General features: G+C 42.8%; 1 protein-coding gene and 1 long non-coding RNA gene across 2 annotated transcripts in view; one reads left to right on the top strand and one right to left on the bottom strand.

Annotated features, from left to right (window-relative positions):
• LOC126872304 (spermidine synthase) overlaps positions 1-14,976 on the bottom strand; it is a 191,434-nt gene that overhangs the window by 26,060 nt on the left and 150,398 nt on the right. The window lies entirely within an intron of this gene.
• LOC126872313 (uncharacterized) overlaps positions 1,200-14,976 on the top strand; it is a 161,518-nt gene continuing 147,741 nt past the window's right edge. The window contains exons 1-3 of the long non-coding RNA XR_007691936.1: positions 1,200-2,104; positions 3,067-3,284; positions 4,906-5,062. This is a non-coding gene — a long non-coding RNA (uncharacterized LOC126872313). The remainder of the gene's footprint in view (positions 2,105-3,066; positions 3,285-4,905; positions 5,063-14,976) is intronic.

Below are 14,976 nucleotides of genomic sequence, written 5' to 3'. Positions count from 1 at the left end.
TTTCAACTTGGTGATTAATTCTCCGAGTTGTCCCCGTTTTTAATTGATTTTACTCCTGAAGCAGAATTTTCCTCGCGTTTGAATAGCTTCAAATCGAGGACGAATCGAGCTTTCAAACGCACGGTTACTATTTCTGTTGTGCCACGTTGAATTTGCAATTCGCCAAGCTCTTTCGTTACAATATCTCGCTCTTTTTACGCTAAATAATTTTGCTAAAATCACAAATGCATCTTAGAATTCTCTCCGATCGATACATTCCACAAAATGTACAACAATTCAATGCGTTTAAAAAAAGAAAAAGAGACTCTCAATTTAGGTAGAAACCGGAGAAAAGAAAAACGGAGAACCGAAACAAGGTCTCTGGAAACAAGTAAATTAATCAGCCATAAAATTCCTCGTACGCCGTTTCCACTATGAATTCGCTTAAAACTGACAAAGCTCGACCAATCAAACGACAAATCGATGAAAAATAGCAAGTAGGTCTCGGATCGGTCCCATCGCTATTCCACGATGGAAAGAAAGGAGAAAGAGGAAGGAACGAGGAGGCGTAGAGGGACGTACGGGGCATCCGAGCAGAAATCGCACGCGCAGGCGCCATTTCGCAAACATGGCCAGCCATCTTGCGATGCGTAGCGTTCGAACGGCGGAGAAGGGGTTGGAATATAACCGTTCTTGGTATCGAACTGCGCTTCAGTACCTACGGAGACAGAGACAGGCATAGAACGTCCTTTAACACCTCTGCAATCGCTACGCGTTCACCATTTTTTCCCCTTTTCAACCTCTTTTCTCTACTCTTCCTCTTCTATCCCCCTTTTTTCCTTTCTTTATCTCCTAGTTTTACCATTTCGTTAATTTCTTTTCTACGTTCTTTTTACTTCGATTCTTTTCTTTCATCGCTAAAATCCCGTTGAAGTTAACCAAGTATGCGGCCACGCGAGTAATTGATCGCGCCAGTCGCGAGTCGGTGTGAAACTGAAACGATACATCGCGATCTCCGCTCCGACGTCTCGAACAAGGAAACGTAATATATCTGTCGAAAATTTTCAAAGCCACTTTACTTCTCTGTTTCTCTCGGCGAATCTTGCTCAGCCTCTTTCTCTCGTTTCTTTCTATATTCGCCGATCTCTTTGATTAAGTACAAGCTGGTACATTGTGTAATTAAGAGTCGTCGATCGCTTACGTGTGAAATCGAAACGTTGTTTGAAAGCTCCCGAATCGTTGCCTGCTGTCTGATCAACGTGTTTTAACTCGGGGGCCTTTCTTTCAACGAATAGTACGGTGATTTCACGGCGAACCAATGTGGTGATTCGATAGACGATAAAAAGTTTCGTTTCGGAAATAGAAAGTATTGCCGGTTTATAAATTGAAAAAAAAAAAAAAACACGTCGATCAAAACGGGATTTAGTCGATTTAATATATGAAAATAGCAATGTACGATGGTATCGTGAGTTTTTCATTTTAAATGATTTTCGAAGTAGCTTTTCGTTCGCGGTTGGTTAGAAATTTCTTGGCGAACGAGTGTGACTGGTCATTTGTTAAAAGCGGCACAAAGCGTGCGCCAAAAACCGGGTCATCCACTTCTCGCGAAAAATCGATACGAAATGGTGGAACGCGATTCCTGGTCTGACCACTGGTTGACTCGTTCCACTTGCTGCGCCGTGGATAGTCATTTTTCAATGGCGAATTTTGTGATTCGCGTTACACTGGGTCGCTGCGTTAGTTACGTCGCGTTTAAACCAAGTTTGCCAATATCGTGTCATTAGACGATTCCAACGATACGAAATGACGTTGAACGATCAGCAAGAACGAATTTTCGTCGAAGGAAACAAGATGTCTCGTTCGAGATAATCCGATTCTTCGATGAAAAATATTCCTAGAGATCGTATAGATATCACTATCCCTAATCGTTTCCTACGTTTATATTTTTTCACCGCCATATTCTTTACTCTCCAATTTTTTTTTACCGCGTTGCTATTTCTCTTCTCATCCTTTGTTCGGACGAATTAAAATTCTTTTTATCGTTCTATTTATTGGATATCGTACAACGACGGATGCGAACTCTTCGAACATCATTCTTCTGGAGCCAATTCGTGGATCTAATCAGGTGCACATGACAGTGAAATAATCGTCGTTAGAAAGCGAGACGTTGTAAGTCGGTCTCGAATAAAATTCCGTCGAAGCCAGCTGTATCTATTTGATCGAGAAGTTCCAATGCGATACGATTCGCGAGCAAGGCGACGTTCTCTACCTGTTGCACGTTGCTTTCATAGGAAATTGCCTTACCGACATATTGAACATTGTCATTCCTGTCTATGGATGGTAATCCTGTGCAGAAACGTGCCACTGTGGGATTACAACGCCTTCTTTTTGTCTTTTTTCATCGTTATCGGCCTCGTACGCGCGATAAAGTCACTCGTTGTTCTCATCTGTACACGCATTTATTCAGTGTGGTGCAATTTATCAACGTACTCTTCCTTTAGAGCTTATTATTGCGCCTGATATTTCCCCACGTCTGACGGAAGATCGTTTACCGTTCCGTAAATGGTACGCGGAGAATATTTACGAAGCTTTTGCTTTTCCTTTCTTTTAATTTAAAAAAGATCTTGCTACAGGGGGGAAAAACGTAAGGGAGTAGTTCTTGGATATTCGTAGAATTAATTTTCTCGTAGTTCGGTGTAGCAACGATAGGAAAAGTATTTCAATTAAGGGAAAGAAGTCGTAGAAACGATGCACCGCGAAATTGGTTCGTCTTGCTTTATTATTTTGATCGTTTCCAATGAAATCTCGTATTACTCTATTCGACGTTTTAATCCGGAGAGAAAAATTATTCGATCGAATAATTCGTTCGAATTAAAATTCCGGAGAGCAATATCAAAGTCGGTAATTTTCGATTTCTTTAAACTCTGGATTACCGAACAGCCGAGAAAAATTCTCACGAGGAAAAGAATAGATGGCTCGTACCATAGCTACACACGTTTCGTTCTGATAAACGTGGATCGCGTCGAGGAAATTAATTCCGCTTCGTAGAAGGATACTAAGTGTCTACCTGTTGCACCACGCTGCCAGACGAAACGGTCTCGATCGTTTTTGGAGAATCGCGAAAGTGAAGGAGAAATACAGAGAAAGAAAGAGGAGGAGAGAACGACAGCACTTGGCGAATGAAAAATTTTACGCGTCTACGCGTACGAAGAAACCTGCTGGTACGTCGTTGCCTTCGCAACTTGTTGCTAGTCGTTCAGAGATCTCTCCACTTCTCGATTCTCGGTGCTGCTTCCTGCACACAGGTAATTTTCCCACTAATTTTCAAACTAGAAAGATACTCGTTTCTCCGAATAGACGTTATGCACGCAAATGCCTGAGAATGAGAACGCTTTTCATAAAAGACGCTGCTTACCTTCAATTTAGAAGTACGTATCGCTGAATTACGTCTCTGCTTGGCTCTAAACGTTTTCTTGGCAATTTTTTATACAGCAGTCGCTTTGATTAAATACCGACTGACTTACGTTCGGAATATTCCTTGTTATTTCTTTCTATAATTTCTTTATAGACTTTCCTATAATCTTCTTCGGTCTGTGCCTTCTACTTGTCTATTCTCAGATCTACGTTTAATTATTCACAAAGCTGTCGTAAGTCTTCTCTCGTTTAGTCGGACCTTCTGTTCTTTGTGGTTTTCGTCCCTTATATACCAGCCCGTGTCTCGACGTTAATTCCTTTTTAATTACAAGTACCGCGACATCTTATCTTACGTTCACGGTTCATCGATATTCCTTTGACATTCGAGGAAAAAAATTCGTTCGGCTATCGTTTCAATCTCTTCGAGTCTGTTTCATTCGGAAAGCTCATCTCCTTTGTCGACGATATTTCGTTTCTCCTAGTTTCTTTTTGCCGCTCGCGATCCTGCAGATCTCTCGGATTATCGATCTCCTTGCTCGATGTCTGAAAGGACAGTGCACGTTTCTAATTCCCAAATGCAACATGCCGATATCGTAGTGCCGTATAAACCTTCTGCGATTCGTTGCTATCTACGCGACAGATTAAAACGGTTGCATTCGTAGTTTTTCTCGTTGAGCGTGAGTTACGTAGCTCGAAGCGTGTTTTAAAAAGTTATAACAAAAATACTCGGCTGCTCTCTGCTCCTCGTTGAATACCCAGAGAAATTAAAAAGAAATTTACGGTTTCCAACGGGATAACTTTCTCAACTTGGAGTCGAGCGATTGACGTTTCACGTAGCATCGAACTATAATCCAGGCTTAAACCGAGTGACCCGAAACTTTTGTCCGCCAGTGCGCGTTCTCACGATACTTGACGCCATTTTCCTCTGACGCAACACCGAGCAAAGGTGTTGGTTTGTTGGTTCGTTCGACAAACGCAGGACGCGACAAAATGACGAGAAAGGATGGAAAAATTCGAAATATCCGTCTCGCTGAGTTATGCGCGGACAGTGTAGGGACTCACCTGTTGCGCGTTAATTCGTCGCCAGGGAAAGAGGGTCGAAGGGGACCGGTAAAGGGTAGAAAAAAAGACATCGCGGCCGCTCCTTTCGTGCAATATTTAAACAATTCTCTTCGACACGCGCCATACGCGACCTGTTGCGCTGTTAATTTAATGAAAAATTCAGGCTTTCCAGCCAGGCGCCGCCCTGGAATTTCATTGACCGACGTATGTAGGAGGTCTTGAGGAATGTCTCTTGCTTTATTCGCCTCGAACCAAGCCTCCGAGGCACGTGCTGGGGACTTGTCTCGCGAAATGAAGTTGAAATGTTGAAGAGACGCGCATTTAGGTTGATGTATAGCGACGGTTCAACTTTCACGATGAGTCGCTTCTCGCTTTATGTTTTTTCTCATAAGTTATATATCTAAATATTATATTTAACAGTTGTTACATCGAAACTTTTTTTAATTGTAGGTGCTGTAGTGGGACAAAATTCTCGTCCTTTCCGTGACACTGATCCTTCGACGATCGATCCACTAACGCCAGCGTGGTATTTTCAAGATACGCTCCTGTTTCCCTTCGACGATAGAAGCCTCGCCTTTAGAACGATTCTAATTGTATAGCGATTACGGTAAGCGATTTTAATGTACCCATAATGTTCTACGTAACGACGTTGTATCGTTTTATTGTGCCTTCGGAAGGATTCAAAGTAAATTCGGTGTATATTAAATACGTAAATTCGTAACAACTTTAACGACCATCGCGATAACCTGCGTGAACTACGTACCAAACATATAAAAATTCCGCTTTTTCCCTATTTCGTTTCTCGCGAAGAAAATAACGCCGGTGTACCGACTCCGTTAGGGGTTAGGGGTGGCTCTAACCAATTTGAAGCCTGCTCGATTTTATCGGAAGTCAGGTCGGTAGACAGTGCAGCCGAACAACACCGCAGGAATTTAATTCAACGAGCAATTCTTCCATCGACCTCGGCAACCACGAGAATAAAGTTTCGGGAAGAAAAGATCCGCCAGAGGCGTGTTGCTATCGATCGGCGTGTTCGGTGTGCCGTTTTCGGTTGCGTGCCTAATTTCCGGCCGATTTTCTCGCTGTTATTAGATAACGCGAAAACTAATCGCCGAAATTAACCGGTTTAAAGAGCAAAACTAGAAAAAACTAAGAATAGAAAATGCCAAAATTCGGGAAGTATGGTCGATTACGTTCATTCAATGTTAAGGCATCGATAATCGCAATTGGAAGCAATGTTTAATCGCTCGAATCGCATCGACTAATCGTTAAAAGTAGTTCTGAATATTATCACAGACGAAACTGCTTAAAAATCATCCGTCATCGATCTTTCGTTTTGAGCTATACTCGTGCAATACTTATTAAAAGTACTAAAATTAAAAAAAATTATAACGTTCGATTCGCGTTAATTATTCTCAAAGATCCGTATGACACGTGTATCAGTGAACGCTCCTCTTTAAGACTCGAGTCGATACGATTTCTGCCTTTTGAGACGTCGTCGTTCGATCCAAAGCATAATTTTGAGTATTTCGCTATGTTTACTCTCGTCGCACACTCGTTTACTACGCACGATTTACGTACGAGTCGCCAGAGCTAGGCGATGACAGGACGCTGAGTCAACGTCGTTTTTATGTTGCTGCCAGCGACGTACGTAATTTCAGGAAGAAAAAGTAGGTCACTCCGTATCTTAGAATCTCAGCTACCGTTTTGCCATGCCGCGTGTCTAAGACGCTGCGCTCGTATCTCGGAAACTAATCGAGTTATCGACTCGAAACAAAATCGAGATTAAAGAGCAAAACTCTGTTTCCTGTGCGACTCTTGACACCTTCCCTGACGGAGTTTCGCGTTAAATTTGGCTGTTTGAAGAAAGTTCCGCTAGCTTTGGTATTTGGGTATACAAATGTTTCGTCGACGTACACAGATGCTCAAATAAGCGTTGAAACGAGTAGATCGGAGACGAAAGAAAATTTTCTTTTTCGAAGAAAGAAACTACCTTCCGCGGGTGATCCATTTATCGTTATTCCGAAAAATATATAATCCTCGAATTTTCTTGACACCATCTGTCGAAAGTATCCTTCTCGCGCAGTCTCGTTGCAGACCTGGCATACACCCTTGATATTTATATTTATTACAACTATCCCAAAAGCAAGTTTTGTTGCTCGTTTAAACCATCTTACATAGCATGCCATTATCTACTTGGTCGGGACAGAGATTTAGCCGGTGCAGCGACGGTTTCGCGACTAAGGGTGGCAAACGAAGAGCGATAAAGCTCTATTTACGAGGCTCGCGATAGCAAAGTCCGTTCTGAGTACATCGTATACGAGAAAACGATCAAGGATGCGCGTTAGTCGGCCGCTTAATGGGCCGCCATTCTCGAATTCATTAGGCGATTGTCTAATTAAGTTAATCGACTCGAGCTCGTCTTGCCATCGTAAAAGTCGCGTAGCGCGCCTCGACGCTGACGCCAGACACGTTCTCAGCGCCGAAATTGTTACTTTGCCACGGCCTAATGGCGATAGAAGTTATGACCCGGTTTATTCGATGGCGGATGACCAGGATTATGGCTATCCCATGGACGCTCTATTTCTTATATCTGCGTTGTTATCGATAACGCGGGCCAAGCGTTTTTTTACGTCATACCCTTTCACGAATTTTCGATCGTTTTCGTGGTAACTTAACGTTGGTATGGTAACGTACGATCGAATATTTCCCTCGATCCGTAAAATGTATAACGTCCGTCAAACATTACAGCCGTTACATTTGCATATACCTAACAAGTAGCTATAAATTACCAGAATACCAGGAATTGGACCAAAAATCCCGCGAAATCACCGATTAAATGGAGAATTCGTCGTTCCTCTTCTCGCAAGAGATACAGCCTCAGCAGTACCACTAACAAGCGTCGAACGATCGATACAATTATATTCCCCGATCATTGATATCCCTGCAGCAAATGATCCGGTTCGAAACGGGTCATAAATCCGTGGCCTATTAGCCGCCACGTGGTTCACGGATTCGGATTCAAGCGATCGTTCCTAATTATATGTCGCGTTTAATTGACAACCTTTAATTAAAACAGCCGCGAAATCGAGAATCGAACGAGCGGAACACGACCAGTTAGGTGAAATTCGTCGAACGATAAAGGAAACGAATGCGAGGAAACGCGCGAGAACATACCTTGGATCGTCCGGCTACCAAACAACCACATAGCTTCAATTTAATTCCACCCGCGAAACGTTTTCTCCAGTTTACTCTGTCCCTTTTTTCTTCCATATTTTTTTTTATCGTTTCTTCGAAGCAATTTTCCGTTTCTCGTCGTTTCCCTTTGTCCTATCTATTTCCACTGGAAGCTGCGCAATCGGCTCGATTACACGGAGCGTGAGGATGCGGCAGCGATATTTCGTCACGAGGATAATCCCGAAGCTGGTCGAACGTCAGTTTCCATTTGCACGTACGGAATTAGCGAACCGCGTCGGCGAAACGCATCGATCGGCCGGAGAGGATCAGAGTCGCGCTTCGGATAATTTGTCGCGGTTTTCTACCCACCGACAAATGGTGAGATGCGATCTCGTGGCAGAAATAAAAAGCTTTTTGGGAGAAATCACCACCTTTCGACAGGGTTATAGGTTTTTACGGCGTTTTTAAGGCTCGCAGAAGGTTCGATATAGAGAACTGGATATACCGGATATGTGAAGGCGTTGAATATGTCTTAAAACATGGTAGACGAAAGGTCAACCGAAACACGAGACCAAACCAGCGTATATTTCGTGCCGTCGTGCAATGAAATTCCTCGCATGATGCGGCTATAGAGCCTCCTGTTAACTATTAGCTTGATGCGCGTGAAATGCCGTTTATACGAAATTTTAATTTTACTTGGTCGTTAAATTTTGCCCTACCGTCCATTATTGTCATTATCGATCGTTAGATTAAAAATACGCAAATAATATTTTAGTATGTGGCTTCTAGGGTCCCTTTAAACATAAAACCACCTTAAATAACTTGATTCGAGTCAATTTTGTCATCGATTTAAGACGGCAGATAATAAGATATATTCGCGACATTCGATGCTTCTCATTTATCGGAAAACACGAGCGAAAAGCAAATCTCGCTTCCATTTGGCAAAAGATCGAAGTGTATTTTCAATCGTACGCAAAGAACGGATACTCGCGCAACGAGAACCACACGAAATACAGCAACGTACACGCGACTAAACCGCATACGGCTAATTTATTGGACCGTGCCATCGTTCGGTCGACGAAGCACGACGATGAACAGAGACGGAAGTACAGAAACGTAATTATATGTAAATGAAAACTTCTACATACGTAGAATTTTTAATTACGATACTCTGTTGGTTCTTGAGCAGGATTATCGTGTAAAAGGTGCTCGTCAAAATTGGGTATTATAACAACATTCCACGAGATCGACCAAATTGACGAATATTTCGGACGAATATGGAGAGTTCAACCACGATAACGTTTCGCTGAACGTTTTAATTTACTTAACGTTCTTGTTTCTGGCAAATATGATTCTATGCAACGTATAAAAAGCATTCGCTGAAATACTCTAAACGATCTAATAGAAAAGGAAATTGAAATTGCATTCAATTTAAATCGATATAATTTGAGTCGTAAGCGAGTCAATAATAATTCTCCAGTTACGGTAGAATTTTTATAATCTTCGAGTATCAGTTAAGCTAACAATGTTCTAGCTGCACTCGGGTCGATTATAATTTTCGAGCTATAATTAAAGTAACGAAGCATCCTTTGGGAGCACGTTTTAGTTGAAAGTACCGGGCTGTTTATTATGGATATTAAAAGCTGCAGACAAATTGACCGAAAGAAATTTGCCAAATTTATTATCGGAAATATATTCTCATAAAGATTCGGCTGATCGAAATTGTTGGCGTTTCTTTTGGTGGGAAGCGACAAAAAAATATAATCTCGTAGTTCTCTGTAATCGTATCGCGTTATAGATGTTACGACGGAGATTCGTCAGGACCAAGAACGCTGTTTCGACATGGCTGAAGTAGTCTTAAGGACACTTGTACGAGCTTTATTGCAAGTTGCACATTGTTTATCGACGCCCTTTCCTCGGGACATGGCGTACAAAGCCTGGCTCTGTCGTGAAAACAAGTCAAGCACGACGCAGGACAGTGTACGTGGCGAATACATCTCGTTACACACTACACGGTAGCAAGCTGACGTGATTTTTGCTAATCAGCTTGTCTCGATGTTTACTCGTCGCTCGCAATGCTGAATTTATTCTACGATAGTCTATTCAATCGATTTCTTCGGAAAACTTAAACTCGACGTATATATGTCGATACATGTTTGGTATTATATCGCGCAACAAATCGATGACTATGTACTGTTGCTCGTCGTACCGTAAAAGCCGGCATTAACACATTGGAAACATGATGCATAATTTATCCCAAATTGGGAAAGAAGTTTGGCTACCCGAAGATTAATTAGCAGGGAACGCAACAGCGGACGCAAACGGCCAGAGAAATAACGATGATAATAGTTGATTTGTAATTCCCGATAGTATTGATTCAGATAATAGACGAAGCTACTCAAACGTCAATTTCCATTTGCCTGGTTAGAATTAGCCACGTTTCGTGGAACCGCGTGAAACGCATCAATCGGCAAACGAACGAAACGCATCGAACCATTCCTCTCTCTCTCTCTCTCTCCCCTCCCTCTTTCTCCACCCACTCGAATGTGCTTTTTCGCGTGGGAATAACGGGGATTTATTTATACGTTGTGCACGGAAATTGCTATACATGATACGATGCCATAGATTATATCGAGCGTAACGGACGTCGCCCAATAAATCATTATTGCGAGGGCCAATTATGATAATTACAACGGTTGAACTTCGATAATGTCGTTACGATGACCAGCCATGTATTAACGCTCGACTCGACTCGCCAACACACACTCAACCATGTTTTCTTTTTTTTATTAAATCGTTTTTAATCATCTTGATTGGGGTCGAGTCGTTGGCGTTGCGCAACGTCGGCTTTATTTCGTTGGTTTGCAAGATCGTCCGATTATGGTCAGGGATGGGATCGAGCTCGATACGTAGGCGAGACTGAGAAACCAGATGAAACGAGTAACTGAAATTGTTTATTAAGATGATTTTAAATCTTTGGAGAATGTACTTGCAGTACGTACGAATATAAAAGAAGAAACGAGCGTAATTGTGACAGAATGGATGCGGAATACGCGTATAAATTACGATGCATTCTCCTTTAGTTTTGTTCTCCGTTCCAGTACACTGGCATAGAGATCGCATCAAAATAAAAGATGCGAGTGTAAATATCGCGAAAAACGCGGGGAAAATCCGGCACGTGACCTGAATATCAGACGGTTCGGTGTTACATTCAACGTGTGAGGTAAACGGTGAAATATAACGTCAGATAAGCGCGAAAAATAATGTCACGCTGATGCAACATCAAGCTGTAACGCGAAGGGTTGGGTAAAGATCGTGAGAGAAAAAAGGTTTTCCGATGCTCCGCGTTTGCGTTTTACCTGGTAGTGTACGGGTAGATTGAAAAAAAAAGGGAGAAGAGAAAAGATACGAGGCGAAGTAAAAACAAAACGCGACGATGATAGCGGCGGTACGATACGAAAGATAGAACAGCTGGTGAAAAGTTTTCTCGGCCGATAGAAAAAGAGATGTGCGGACAGGAAAGCACCGAATTCGGGTCAATGGGAAACGGGATAGGGGAAACTGGAACGTTTTTGCTCCTCTTTGAAGTTTCCACGAGACTCCTAATCTCTTTTTTTTTCTTCCTTCTTTGTTCTGTCGTTTTTTATTACGCGTTTTACAGTTTCATACGACGCATGATCTGTCTTTTTCCTTGAAGCTCTAATTTTAAATGTTTCGTCTAAGATCGTTCAATTATGGCGGACGAACGTCACGTTATCCGAGGTGAAATCTGATTCGCGATAAAATTTTGCTACCACGATGCATGGAAGAAGCCGTCCTGGATAAAAAATATACGATTATCGTATTAAAAGGTTATCGCTGTTCGATCCGAAATTCCTCGACGAAGCCAGAAATCTCTCTCTCTCTCTCTCTCTCTCTCTTTGTTTCTTCGTCTAGAATCAATGTTGTATCGCGTTACGCGAATTCGATGCCAAAGTGAAGGAAAATACATTTAATGGCTTGCTGGCTTTTTTAGGTCACTTTCGTGCCACCTCTCTCCATCGCCGCCAATTTCTCCGTTACGTTTTTCTACCTGGTTGCCTTTTAAAAAGCGGACCTGCGCGGCGGTAGGATTCTCCCGGTAAAAAACAATGTCTTGTTACGGAAATTCATCACCGGTAATTAATCGTAAATGTCGTGCTTGGCACCTGGTAGGCCACATACGTATATCGTGTAGTTTGGTTGTTTCAAGCCGTCTACTTTCTTCCTCGAAGAGTTCCTTGAAAAAACTATTTTTTAAAAAAAGATTTCCGCGCCAAGAAAGAAAAATGGAAGAAAGAGGAATAGGAAAGACCGCGGCACCCGCAGAAATTACTTGTCGGCGTCCCCGGTGACTCGATAAAAGTCAATCCGTCGCATAAAGCGGCTAAATAACATCCCTTCGATCGTATTTGAAATCGCGTAACAGGGGATGAAAAGCCGTGACGTGCAGAAGGGTGCAGTCACCCTGCTCCATCGCCCTTATTCGTCCCCCTCTCTCGCATTTGAATCGAGTTAAACCTTAATCAGGCGTAAATGCCGGCACAAACGTAACTTTTAACAGGCCAATAAAGAGGAGGAAATGGAAATCGTGGACCAGCTTGTGTCTTGCGCTCGCGCGAAGCTCATCGAGATAATAAAGCGCGTGAACGCATTCTGCAGAACGTTTTAAAGGCAATGTGCAGAGAGAGAGAAAGAGAGAGAGAGAGAGAGAGAGAGAGATAGAGAGAGAGAAGAGAGAAAGAGGAGGAGGAGGAAGGTTTATCGTGTCTGAGCCACGAATCGCGTGGTCGGTGACGCGAACGAATTTATCGATGCTATACGTCGATTAGAATTGTGCGAATTCGGTGAACCGCGATTCTCTTTTGCTTTTTTCCGAAAATCCTTCGCCTCTACGTTTCGTCGGGCTTTTTACAGGAACAACGGCATCGCTGATCGCTCGACCGAGGAATCGAGCGAAGGCCAATTCGCATTCAACCATCGCGTTGCGCTGTTGCGACTACATTCCTCTCGATTCTCGATTATTCTGGTATCTTGGTTCGATGCTGATAAACTCGGCCGTTTCCTCGATTCCCGCTTGTCGTTCACTCGATCACTCTATTACGGTAGTTTTCGCTGTTTTCAATTTTATGCCGCAATTTCAACCGTTAAATGACAATCGTTAGCACGATTGCATATGTCGACGCGTGAGATTGTTACAAATTACATCGGCCGATCGTTTCTTGTTATAATTCTTGCTGTTGCTAGCAGTGCAAAAGACAAATTTCGTTAGAACGGGTGACTGGCAGATCGAAACGTCGAACGATTGACTATTTGACAGAGGGTGGCCGATCGAAACGTTGAACGATTGACTGTTTGACAGAGGGTGGCCGATCGATTTTTCGGCGTCGCCGCTTTCGAAGCGTGGAACGCCGACAGGGAGTCGGAACGTACCGATGAATATCGGATGGAATGCTACGAGCCTCAAATATTCGGTTTCGGTTATGATTTAGAGCTGTTTGCTGATTGATTTTTATTTTTCTTGGAATGCTCGCGCGCAATACCCGCGGCATTTCGCGTACGTCGATATTAAAAACAGATACGCGTGAAATTGCTATGGGGGTGCGGGTTATTGATAGCTCGCAGCAGCTGCGGCGAGTTCACAATTATACTCGATACGCTGGATATTTCCTGGTGATAACCAGCGTGTACGCGATATGTTCGTATAATTAGTGGGCGAAAATTTATTCGAACGAAAAAATATGAAAGAGCGAAATTTCGAAGGGACAAACTTTTCGAGACATTGGTCAGGATACACGGTGTTTTAAAACGGCTGTATCATCGCGAAACGTTGCGATCTTGATCCTTTTAATCGTGCAAATCGTTATTTTCGTCGTACGTTTCTATTTTCGTTTAAAACAGATTCCCGAATCGTGACGAATCTCGCACGTACAAATACAATTTCCAATTGTATCAATCTCTGGCGCACATTCTCATCTATGGAACCAATTCGTTCGTCGTTTCATAAAACACAGGCTGTTCTCCGTTTTGCCAGAGTGGCGAAATATATTTTTCTCGGCGGCGTTGTCTCGGCCGTTTCCTCATTTAATGAAACTCGAAGTTGTGGTGGCAGAGACGCAGCCACCCGGAAAACTTTATCGGGTCATGAAGTGTGACTGGTAAATGAAACGAAATAGAAAAGACGAATCGGAGCTGGCTTGGCGGATATACGTGGCTGGCAGCGAATACACGCGAGATAAGAAAAAACTTGGAAGTGAAATATAAGTTTCGACAGAAAGAGATACGATAGGGGAATGGGAAGGATGGTCGGGCAGGCAAAAGCGAGCTGGTATTACCAGAAATTCCGGAATATAGGCGGCAGGGTAGCGAAGGAACGAGAAAAACAGAAGGCTATACAGACAGATAGTACATTTTTTATTTGGAGTTGAAGCCACACCGAATAGAACCGATGGGCCGTGGATTCGAACGATAGTTGATTGCAGCTTGCGAATCGGCATGAAAATAAATCACAGGCTCTCTGTCGCGAAAGAGATTCCTTCGAGGTCATGCTCTCGAGCTCGACGCGTTTTCCTTATCTTCTTTCTCAAGTGGGTCGAGTTGGTCGTGAGGATCCAGTCGAGCTAAGGTTCGAAGATATTGCTGGAAAACTTGGAACGTGTAACTTTTGTAATCATGGTACAAGCAGAATTACGATATACGCTTTTCCTGGCTCGTACTTTTCAAACTTTGTAAAACAAATACAGCTAGAAGGCAAGATATTTTAAACAATCCTAAATTTTCGCGCTTCTGCTTACACAAGCTCTACGCAAACAGTACAGTATGACAGTTTACGCGAATACAGGTATCGAAGATGTCCGTGAGCCGTTGACGTTACGGATGTCTGGACTCTGATCGAGGCACCAGCTTGTACACTGTTAAACACGGGGTCATTCGCGAACATCATCGTCGAGTCGCGCGTATATAAATTTATCCAAGCGCCATCGAAGGATATTTGATAGCTGAGATAACATCCACTGTGCGGCCAACTCCGATGTAATTAACTTCATCTTGCGTCGTGTATAAATAATTAATCGTTATTAAACGTTACCACGTACATTAAATGCATCGAAAGCAATTTACGCGGGTGTTGCTATTCCGAGTGGACGAGTTAAGTAAAAAAGTTCGTCATACCGTTATCATTACCAAATATACCAAAATGGTTTCCTCTTGGCTACAAAATTTCGCTATAGCCATCATAAAACACTTGCCGCACGATCTCCTCGGCCAAAGTATAGGAGAAGCGGTAACCCGGTTGCGCGGTTTCCAGAACTATAATTCTCAGCCGTC

This window comes from Bombus huntii, chromosome 13 (genome assembly GCF_024542735.1).
Source record: "Bombus huntii isolate Logan2020A chromosome 13, iyBomHunt1.1, whole genome shotgun sequence".
Lineage (NCBI taxonomy): Eukaryota > Metazoa > Arthropoda > Insecta > Hymenoptera > Apidae > Bombus > Bombus huntii.
This window is presented reverse-complemented; position numbering and strand designations above follow the sequence as displayed.